Source organism: Erinaceus europaeus, chromosome 8, assembly GCF_950295315.1.
Source record: "Erinaceus europaeus chromosome 8, mEriEur2.1, whole genome shotgun sequence".
NCBI lineage: Eukaryota > Metazoa > Chordata > Mammalia > Eulipotyphla > Erinaceidae > Erinaceus > Erinaceus europaeus.
In genome coordinates, this window is record NC_080169.1 from 6300411 (window position 1) to 6312766 (window position 12356).

The window sequence follows — 12356 nt, forward strand, 5'->3', positions numbered from 1 at the left end:
GTTACTTTTGTTTCTGACATGTTTATGTTTTTAGATACATAAAAAAAAAATAGCTCAGATGGAACAGAAGGTTTGATTCACTGGGTCATTTTTATAGAAGTCTTCCATGCAATTTTGATGGCTTTTCGCCCTGCGAACCTAGCTCTGTAAATAAATGTCAGCTGACCCACAATGGACATTCTTGGACTTTCACATTTAGTTGGCATGACTGATTCATGGTATAAATTATCTTGGTGGATTACTATATTTGGTGTTTAAATGCCAATAGAAAAATGGTGGCAACTGACCCCAAATATCTCCTGGGGCTGGTTTATAGGTTACAAGGTGGCTCATCGTGAAAGCTAGTCTAGTGATAGGAAGCTGGATGCCATTTCCTGCTAATGTAACTGATAATCCAACACATAACGAGCAGGAAGTCCAGACTTATATCACAAAGCCATTCCTGACATTGAAACTAGACACTGAGGAGGGCCAGATGGTGGCACTCACACTGCAGTGCGCAAGGATCCAGGTTCAGTTCCCTGGTCCCCACCTGCAGGGGGAAAGCTTCACAAGTGTTGAAGCTGGGCCGCAGCTGTCTCTCTCTTTCCCTCCTCTCTCAATTTCTCTCTGTTTCTATCCAATAATAAATAAATTTTTTTAAAAAGAAATTATACACTAAGTTAAAAACTAAGACTGAAAAATGTGTTCTAATAATAAAACACATTTAATATTATAAAAAGATAATTGCTGCCCTGAACAACTTCCTTTTATTCTCTTTCCCATAGTGACTTTCAAAGTGTAGACTTTGCCACACTTGACCAGAATATCAGTCCTTCACAAGTTTCACGCTACACCGGTAACATTCCTAGATGGATGTAGTAAGTTCTAAAATGATGTTGTTATTTTAGTTATTTATTTATGCAGCTTTTTTCAACCTCAGTATGACTTTATTCAGGGAATGCTTCTTTACAGGATTGTTATTGTCACAAAGACCTATTTCCACATCACCCCCAAGATAGATGTCAGTACATCTCACTCTTCACCAAACTGTCATCTTATTCTAACACGTATTTAGATACCCTTTTAATTAAGCTTTCTGTCTGATTCATAACCTTTGAAATTGTCTAAAAAAAAAAAAGCAGACAGATTTTTTTTTCATTTTAAGGATTTTCAAATCTAAAGTTTCCCAAATTCCTAAAAATTAAGAGGAGGATGGGCTGAAGATGGTATAGTGGCCTTTTCCAAAAATGCCCATGGTTATGCAATGAATATCCCCATTTGTTTAAGTGGATCTTTTTCTAAGATTCATGTGAATAGTTTCAAGGATTTCTTGCACATACCAGTATGGAAGAACTTCGCTTTCTCAGTACAGGTCAGGTTCTAAAGCTGCCAAGTCATCGTCGTACATTTCCTGGTCATATATCGGTGAGTTTGCAGCTTCAGTTTATTCCAGTAATAACATGTAATAACAGTAATGACATGGCAGCTGTATTTGAGCCTCCTCTATACTTTATGACTGTTTTTGAAAATCCAGTGACATTTCACCTTCATATAATACAAACAACTGTTAGCCCAGATAAAGAAAGCTGTAGTTGTTCCTAAACACAGCCCAATGTGGTATTTTTACTCAGCTCAGGCACAGACTTGTTTAGACCTGAGTAATGCATATGAGGACGAGGCAAAGCCCTCTGGAATTCTGAAATTTCCTTTATCATGTTGTTAAATGCAGCAATTTCTCCTGGAATGAGTAAAAGCTCTGAGCATCATGATGCCACCTTGTTTTCATCAGGACCTGCTCTTTCTGACAAAACCAGGATAATGTCTGAGGGAGCCAGGTTACTGCACCCATCGTGTTTGAAGATAACAGGCAAAGAGTGTTCAGGTTCAGAATTCTGAGACCCTCTTGTTGCTACAGGGATAAGTTTATAACCAGACTGAGGAAAACACCAACACGATTTCATAACCTATTCTAATAGTTCATTAAAGAAAAAATGCGGGAGTCGGGCAATAGTGCAGTGGGTTAAGCGCAGGTGGCGCAAAGCGCGAGGACCAGCTTAAAGATCCCGGTTCGAGCCTCTGGCTCCCCACCTGCAGGGGAGTCACTTCACAAACAGTGAAGCAGATCTACAGGTGTCTGTCTTTCTCTCCCCCTCTCTGTCTTCCCCTCCTCTCTCCATTTCTCTCTGTCCTATCCAACAACGACATCAATAACAATAATAATAACTACAACAATAAAACAACAAGGGCAACAAAAGGGAATAAGTAAATAAATAAATATAAAAATATTGAAAAGAAAAGAAAAAAAGCCTCCAGAAATCTTCAAATGCTCCAAGAAATCAGGTTTAAAGATGACTGAAATTCAGTACTTTAATCTACCCAAATTGCATGGCTACACACCTCAGAGCCTTAGAGAAAGATTGACTTATCTTGATAAGACGCCACTACTCTTTTCAAATGAATTGAAACTGCCTTGTGTTTTTCTAACTTGGAACCCAACTAGACACCGTATATGTTTTAAGTCATCTCTTAGAGATGAACTCCCATCCAGTTCCCTTTTGTGGTAATGTGACAGCTCTCGTCTTTCCAGTATAGGACCTCTTCCTATAACTCAAATAAATGCAATTGGGCATTGGGTTATTGCAGGGACAAAATGATGACTGGTGTTTTCTTAGCACACTTAGGAAATTGAGACCCATGTGAGACTTTTCTTCCTTGACCCCCCGTCTACCTCAGACCTACGTTATGATTATCCTGTTATGCAGCAGCAGGTGAAGATGAAGCCTGGTGTTCACAGGCTCCACTCCTCAATGAACAGCAAGGTTTTAATAAATTGTTCACAAAAGCCCAGTAAGACATTCTTGAATAAGCTTAACAGTCTATCTTAATATATTTTTTGACTTATTGTTTATCCTTTCTTACGACTGCTTCACGGCAACGTGTGTTGCCATTTTTAGTTACCAGGAAATTGAAACGCAGCCCTTAAAGTCTATGCAAATTGAGAGAAGGACCCGGACCCAGTAGCTTGAAGTTCTTTCAATAGGTACCTCAGATTGTTCTTGTTTTCCTAAGTCCAAGTTAATTCCCAGTCTTCTATGATCTCAGGTCCAAGACTCAGGTTGTATTTGTCTTGCAGACTCCTTATTCTCTGAGCCCATCAGGCTTGGTATTTTACCTCCTAAGAAATATTTCCAGATTTTTATAGTGCCATCGACACCCAGTGCCATGTGGAGGCACACTGATGACACTTCCCCTTCAATAAATACTCAACTTCATATTCCTCTGCTCTGCTCTCCCAAATCCTGCCTGTGACCATAAAGTGATGTATGCATGAGACATTTGATGATGCCACCAAAGATCCCCACACTCTGAGGTGCTAGGATATTTATTTTTCAATCTCTTTGACTGTTTCTTTTATGTAAATTTTAATAATTTCCCTTCCTGCTGCCAGAGGGTTTGGAGTGGTCCAGGGGAGGGCATTCCTCAGCTCCATCTTTTGCTCTGTATCCTGACTGTTCACAGAGGATGTTACCTTTGGAGTTTCTGATAATGACTTCTGAGTACACACACTCATTTATTCATTAAACATTTGCCAAGCTCTTGCTGAGTGTCAGTTACTGTTCAATGAATGGGACCACACTTTCTAAGACTGTATGCTTAAGGAACTGCTCTCAAAATACTGCTGCAATGCCATAAGATTAAACTAAAGGTTTCCCTCTTTCAGAACCCTTAAAAGCTGAAAACATAAATGCTTGCTTGTATGCTTCAATTTCCATATTACCAACACCTGACTGCTTCTGCCCTCCAAATGTCATGGGTCTTTGCCTGTAATGCCCCATTGCTTGCAGGAGGAATGCTTCTCGTCCCTGTCAAAGATGTCTTCCTATCTTCTTATTTCCCTTCTCAGTTTGTTCCATCTCAGTAAACTATTAGACACTGATATCAAAATGTTGCCTCTCCTACTCTTCTCCTCCTGCCATCCACACACACAGAGTGAATGTTTATTCTCTTGTATGTTTTATGGGATCCCTGCACATCAACATGGCCTTTTTTTTTTAAGATTGATGTATTGTGACAGAAGGGAGAAAACATGATCAGAGCACTGCTCAGTTCTTGCAAAAGGTGGTGCTGGTGTTGAATCTGCTACCGCTGGGACCTTGGCTATGCAAACTGTTGCTTGAGCAGGCCGAGCCAAATTCCTAGTCCTATTTCTGCATGACCTTCAAAGCCAAATCCCATTCATCAGTGCTTTTACTATCAGACAGTCCTCCTCAATTCCCCACCCCTCCCTCCCACCCATCTCTATATTCTGTTCACCCTCTCCTGGAATTACTTCTGTCTACTTTCTCCTAAACTCCCTGCCCCTTCAAGGGGAAGCACAGCTGCCACCTGCTTTACCAGTTAAGCCCTCAGCCCGTCCTCATCCTCATTTAGGAAAATTAATGTATATTTTATAGTATTTAATTTTGTATTTCTCCCTCCAGCTGATAAACTTTCTATCACTCTTCCCTGTGTTCTGTTGCAGGGGAGATACTTCTGTATTTTTAGATAATACTGCCAGTTCTAGGCTATCTTGCATTTTATTTTATACTAACCTGCTGATACTCAAGCATTACTTTATTGCTTTGTGAGTATCAGGTCCGATGATTAGGAAACTCAAGGCTTCTTTTTTTACATGTGATATCTACTGGAGTGTCTCCTTCAGAGGCTTTCCAATCCACTAAGAAAAAAATTATTTATGACAGGAGAGGAAAAGAAAGGAACAGAGCATCATTCTGGATATTCTTTGTGGTTCAATTCTCCCACTGGACACTGAATTCAGAATCTCCTGCTTAAGTGATGAAAGCTTTATCGACTACACCACTTCCTTGTGTTTATTTTTTAATGTTTCATTTGCTTATTTGGGGTAGAAAAAGGGAGAAGGAGAGAGGGGGTGAGAGGAAGAAACATGCTGCAGTATTTCACAGTCCATGGAACTTCGCCCCTGCAGGTAAGACAAGGTACTTGAGCCCAGGTCCTTGTGCACTGTAATGCATGTTATAGCTACGGGGTGTCATGGCTCAGCCTCTCACACCCATGTCTAAGGACAGCAAAAAGGCGGGTGGAAAGGAAAAGAATAAAGCAACACTTCACAAGCAATGAAGCAGGTCTGCAGGTATCTCTCTTTCTCTCCCTCTCTGTCTCTTCTCCACTTCATCTCTCTCTGTCCTATCAAGTGAAAAGAAGAAGGAGAAGAAAGTGGCTACGAGGAGTCGTAGATTCATATTGCTGGCTCTGAGCCCCAGCAATAATCCTGGAGGCCAAAATAAAAGCACATAAATTCAAATCAGCCCAGTGTCGACTGAAGTTGTGCATTCACACACAGGTGCACGTGCATTCACACACAGGTCCATGTGTGCTGCACGTACGTACGTGTATGTGTGTATCTGTCTTGTGCTGCCCAAGTATCCTTCTAAACGGGACCTTTGAGCATTGCCTTCACATGGACCTGGATGAGTTTGGTGGAGAAAGACCCTTATGCCAGTTCGGGAACAGCCATTGGCTGTCTAAACCTTCAGGAATCAATTCTTCTTCTTCTTTTTTTGGTCTGGAATCGAACTGGTATAGACCTTTTCTAGTGTAGTACAAGAGAAAGCAAGTAGTAAGCACTTTTATTGGCTCAAAATATTTACAGTATCAACTCAACTCAGAATCACAAATTATTAGCACATAAAGATCCACGCCTCTCACTTTGAGGGCAGGGAAAATAGGGGATTAGAACTAACAATCTTATTCATAGTACAATTGGGCAAATAAGTTGCCTGGTTTACTTTTTCAGGGTCTTTATGCTTATTTAATGCTGTGTCTTGGCTTTTTTATTACTTTTATTAAGGAAATATTTTACAGGACTACTGTTGTGTTAAGGATACAGTCTCACATCACAAATCATGTCCCAGCACACTTCACCCACCACCAAAATGCCATTTACCTCTAACATAGGGCTCTGAGTCCCCAGGCCCTCCCGGCTTTGTTTTATTCCCAACTTTCCTCCTGGGTCATAATGGTTCAGCTGTTAATAGATGCCACTTAGTGGATATAACAGTAATGTCATAACCTCTTCTTGCCAGAAGAGGGTGCCATAAGTTAGTGTAAGTGATTATAGTCAACTATTTTGTTTGGAAATGTTTCATTATCTTCCCTTACAGTTTAAAAATAAATTACTAAATTTCATATATATATATACATATATATATACATATATATATGTATATATATATGTATATATATGTATATATATATATATGTATATATATATTATTTGAAGTGTGTGAGAGAGAGAAAAAGAGAGAGAAAGTATTGAATGTTAACATGGGTTTTTGGGATTTTTAAAACTTGTGGTCCATTCTCTAGTCTTGCTTCCATGTTCTTGTACATACAGGATTTTACTATCTTGAAGGATTCTTTCTTTTCTTTTAAATTTTAGATATATAGAAAGACAGAGAGAAAGGAGAAACAGTGCAGCGCTGCTTCACCACTGGCACTGTGCTCGGTGTTCCCATGAGGTGACTCAAGCTTGAGCCTAGGTCCCTATGAATGTGAAGCATTCCCCTGTGCAAGCTCTCTCCCAGATGCCCTGCCTACTTAGGAGAAGGCTGCTCTGCTTACCACGATGCCACTAACACACCTCTAGCTCTTGCTGCTTACGGGATACCAAGCAGGTAAATCCAGCTAGAAGTCAGGCTTTCCCCATCTGTCAAATGGAGTTGATTAGAACCACTTGGAATTACTAATGGGTTTTCAGAAACTCCATGGTGCCTTTTTGCATAGAAAAACATGTCCTGACTTCTGACAACCCAATATTATAGTGATAAATTGTCTCAAGAGTTAAACTGTCCTTAAGACGAATATAAGAAGCATTTACCTGAAAGAAAAACAACTGGCACGTGGCGGGTGACGTCATCAGAGTTAAATAGTATTGTTTCCGTGTACAGAGACTTTCCTGAGAACACACATCCTCCAAATAGCAGTGTTTGGACTCCCATTGCTTTATCTTTTTCAAAAGCAATACAGTGTCACGGAATTACAAGGTTCCAAGGCAAACTCTTCCAAATTCTTTTGGTTGTGGTTGTTACTGCTGTTCTATTCCGACAATGACAGGTTCTGGGTGTACCATCTATCAGATTACATCAATGGCTGCCCAGAAAGCTGGGTTCCTGGGCTGAAGCCCATGACTAGATCACTCACTGGGAGAGGAAGGCTGGGTATCTGGAAGCCAGTCTTAAGGCTATTGCTCAAAGCAGCAGTTCCCTGAAGGCCACAGGCACCTGGAAGCCACAGAACCTGTGGATAAGAGTAGACAGACTACAAAGGTTTGGCTGAAAAAAAATAGGAACAGACAAAAACTTACTGCTAGAGCTGGGGGTATGCACTGACCCGTCAAAGCCCATGTCCAGCAGAGAAGCAATTACAGAAGCCAGAACTCCCACCTTCTGCTCCCCTATAAAGAATTTTGGTCCATATTTCCACAGGGGTAAAGAATAGAGAAGCTTCCGATGGAGGAGATGGGACATGGAACTCTGGTGGCGAGAACTGTACGGAATTACACCTCTATTACAATTATACCCTTTCCAATCCTGTAGATCAATATTTAAGTCACTAATAAAAAAATAGAAACTCAATGCTAATCATTTATAGTCCGCATGTGTGGGTTGCCTTCTCATGCTCCTTGCCCGTGTTTTTATTGTTGTATTATTTTAAAAATCAATTTATAAGAATTTTTAGAAGAAAGGGCAGGAGATAGCTTGGTGGTTATGCAGAAGATCCTTATGCCTGAGACTCTGAAGTCCTAGGTTCAATACTTAGCAGCACCATAAGCCAGAGGTGAATGGTGTTCTGGTCTCTCTATATATATATTTCTCTCTCCTTTGTCATTAAAATAAAATAAATAAAACATTTAAAAAAATTTTACAGGACTTGCCATGACACACCAGATTGAACTCATGCAAGGATCCTGGTTGGAGGCCCTCCCCACCTGTGTATGGGGAGGGGAGCACTTTACGAATGAAGAATCAGTGCTCTCACTTTCTTTCCCTGTCTATCTCCCCACCCCCTCTGCAAATATAAAGAAATGGGAAAAATGGGCTGGGGAAATAACATAGTGGTTATGCAAAAGACTCTCATGCCTAAGGCTCTGAGGTCTCAGGTTCAAGCCAGAGCTGAGCAGTGCTCTGGTCTCAGTCTCTCTCACATTAAAATAAATAAAATTTTTAAAAAGAAAGGGAGAAAATGGCCACCCTGAGCAATGGATTATTTATTTATTATTTGTGTGTGTGTGTGTATGTAAAAAAAGATTTACAAACATTTTATTGATAACGACTCCTTTGAAACTATGTTGAAAGTATTTCCATTTGTGTGCTATTCACTTATTTTCAACACCTTTTGGTGAATGGAAGATCAAATGCTACTTTTAGTTAAAGATATCAGTTTTTCCTTCTGGTCTATGTCTTTATTTTGTTTTTTCAGTGAGAGGCATATGAATTTAATGTTAACATTGAATGTGAATTATAAGGCAACCACCTCTAAGCTTGAAATAAAAATGTCTTTGGGGACTCAGGTTCAATGGCACAAGGAAAAATAACAAATAAGTAGGGCTACATTCAAAGAAGAAGCTTTTGTATAGTTAACATGAAAAAATAACTTGCATAAAAATAACAATAATCTGAATGGGAAAAGATGCTTACAAAGCGTATATACCAGTTGGTAAATGTCCAAAATATATAATCAAATCATAAAACACATAGCAAAATAGCAATTTGATTAAAAGATTGCACAAGAGATCTGAACAGGCATATGAATCTGAAGCAACCAGGCAAACAAGTCTCCACTATGCATGTAAAAAGATGTTCAGTCTCTCCCGTATAGGAAAACGTCCGTGTATATCAAGCTAACTCAGTCAGAAACCGGTTTTGTTATGTGTGCGATCCAGGTTCAAGCAGACGCTTTGGTGCTGCTATATCTTTCCCTCCATCTCTTTGTCTCTGTCTTCCTCTTTCTATCTGAAAAGTCATTGCAGACTGTGAGGACCTGCCCATAACCAAGGAAAAGAGAAAGAGAAAGGCCTAACAACACACTAGCAGCACCTGTGAGGTAAGCTCTTACCTAAAGAGCAGGGTGGAGAGGATGTTGGTGGGGATGTAATGTAATGCTGAAGCTGGGGAAACTGGCTAAGTCTGAGGGACCACCAACTACTCCCAGGAAGGGTCCTTCATGGTGGCATCTTGAAAAGAACTACAAGAGGGCTCTGTCTGTGTTAAGGTGTGTCAAGTATAAACTCTTTTTTACTCAGCTCTGGCTTATGGTGGTGCAGGGGGTTGAACCTGGGACTTTGGAGCCTCAGGCATGACCGTCTCTTTGCATAACCATTATATTATCTACCCCCACACAAAAGTATAAACTCTTTGTTAGAAAGCTATTAATTTGGGAGTTATGTAAAAAAAGAGCATGAAGGTGTACAGAAAGCCTGAAGAGACAGACCCACCAGGACCATGAAGAGAGAGGAAAAGGCCCACCCATGCATCTTTTCTTCTCTTAAATTCCTATCTACATTCTCTACATCACACCTGGGGCTAGCTTTGCATTGGTCGGCTGAGATCACCAGGTGTGGCTACCTTGCCAGATCGCCTTCTACAGTTTTCAAGGTGTTTCTACAACTGCCTCCCTACCATTTCCCAGTGCCGTCTGTCTTCCCCACTGGTGTGGGGGCGTGACTCAGCTATTTGGGGTTCTAGACCCCCTGCCCCTGCCCTGTCCTTAACAAAACAACCACAGAGAAAGCTCAGTAGGTTTCTGGCTACAATATCAGCAAGTGAAATAATCCCTCATTTACATCAGCTGTCTTTCTTGGCTATTCCCCAACAACAGCCACAACAAAACTCCAGTAATTGAAAGAGATATATGAACCCCACCGCCCCCGCAGAACTACTTTCAGTAGATAAGAAATGGAGAAACGGAAGGATGTCTAGATGTCTGTTAGCAGGTAACTGGATGACGAAGATACAGGAAGGGTACTCCAGGGTGAGAAGCTGAAATACAGGGATACATGGATGGACCCCTAGGGCTTTATGCTAAATGGAGTAGGTCAGATGCAGAGAGACAAGCACAGTGGGACTTTCCTCCTAGATGGCCCAAAAACAAAATAACTGGGGGGCCACGTGGTGGTGCATCTGGTTAGTACACATAGAACTAAGTATAAGAAGGGGAGGCAAAAAGGGTTTGAGCTCTGGGCTCCATACCTGCAGGGAGGACGCTTCACAAATGGTGAAGCAGGTCTGCAGGTGTCTTTCTCTCTCTCTCTACCTCCACCCGCCCCCCTCAATTTCTCTCTGTCCTATCCAATAAAATGGAGGGGGGAAAAAAGGCTTCTAGAAGCAGTGAATTCTTAATTTTGGTCCCAAGCCCCAGCAATAATCCTGGAGACAAAACAAAAAACCTAAATGAGGCAAATAAATAAAGATAAACTTTTAAACTTTTAATCACCAAGAGCAAAGTAGTGGTTACCAAAAAAGGGAGAGGGGAGGGATATTGGGATATTAGGTAAATAGGTACAGGATAGAATGGGCTTTTTAGTGGTGAACTGAACGTAGTGTATGTAAAATACAAAACAGATACTGATTAATAATGATGCACAAATGGAACTTAAAAGTATCATATGCAATGTTACATCAACAAAGAATACAAAAAAATTCTTTTTTTTTAAAGTACTAGAATAGTTGCTGAGTTGTAATTGCTTTAGAATGCAAAGACACTTCAAATAACAAAAGCATAAATTCTTAATGTGGTTTCAGTCTTTTTTATTTTTTAAAATTTCTTTATTGGGGGGCCAGGTGGTGGTGCACCTGGTTGAGCATACAAGTTATAGTTCTCAAGGATCCAGGTTCGAGCACCAGGTCCTCACCTGCAGGGGGAGAGCTTCACGAGCGGTGAAGCAGTGCTGCAGGTGTCTCTCTGTCTCTCTCCCTCTATCACCCCCTTCCCTCTCAATTTCTGACTGTCTCTATTTTTTTTAATTTCTTTATTGGGGAATGAATGTTTTACAGTTGACAGTAAATACAGTAGTTTCTACATGCATAACATTTCTCTTTTTCCCACACAACAATACAACCCCACGTGGTTTCAGTTTTCGTACTAAAAGGTATCTGTAGACAGTATGGTAACAATTTCACATTCATTTCCATGTATTGAGCCAATTCCTTAAAGATAATTTATTGAATAACCAATTATACTTCCTTTCTGATTTGAATGTACACATTTGTCAAAAGGTAAAATAGTACATGTGAGGAAATCTCTTCATTGATTTTTCTCTTTTATAATTATTTTTACGGTGGGGTTAGTGCTTTACAGTGCAGTCATTAAAACAGCTTTCTGGATTTTTTCATTGTGTTCCATGAATATATTCTAGTGCAATACTGTATGAAGACATATTTGTGCTTTATTTTTTAGAAAGTGTATTGGGATAGCAAGGTAAAAAAAAAAATAGTTACCAGCAGAAGAAGGATAAACAGTAAAAAAAAAAAAAAAAAAAAGCTGTCTGCCTCAAAGGTGAGACCGAGGGATACATTTCAGCAAAGAGAAAGTCAGCTGCCTCCTTGCTTGGGAGGAATATATTGGCTATATACCTTGCAACTGAAACTGAGTTTTGAGGGGAAAACAAGGGAAGGGGAGTTCCACAAGCCACCATGGCATCAAAGGCAGATTTCAGTCCTGCCGGTTCCCTCCTAGTCCATCACCAAGTGTGGAAGCCTTTTCTTTTGATGTTCAGGATGACGAGAAGCTGAGGGCTGGTTTTTGCTCTTGTAAATGTCTCTGGTCTAGCTCTGATCTGTGGCTATTCTGGCAGCCTGGCAAAAGCCTTATTCACTTATAATTGTCTGCCACTGCATGTTATTTTATAGATGTGAATTTACACAATGGCAGGTAAATTTCTTTTAAATCATTCTAAGAGTTTCCTCTACCATGCCAGCTGTTTTCCCCTTTTTGTTTTTGAACCATGAATTTTTAAAAATTTTTCTTTCTTTATTTGATAGAAACAGCCAGAAATTGAGAGGAAGGGGAGACAGAGAGGAAGAGAGACAGACAGACACCTGCAATTCTGCTTTACCACTTGTGACTCTGTCCCTCTGCAGGTGAGGACCAGGGGCTTGAACATGGATCCTTGCACACTACCATACATGTATTCAACCAGCTATGCCACCACCTGGCCCCCACATGAGATTTTTCAGTAAAGATTTTCCAGGGCCCTTGAGTTTGCTTCCAAAATTACAATCTAGAATATTTAACTTTTTTTTTTCTTTCAGGGTTATTGCTGGGACTCAGTGCCTGCACTACAAATCCATTGCCCC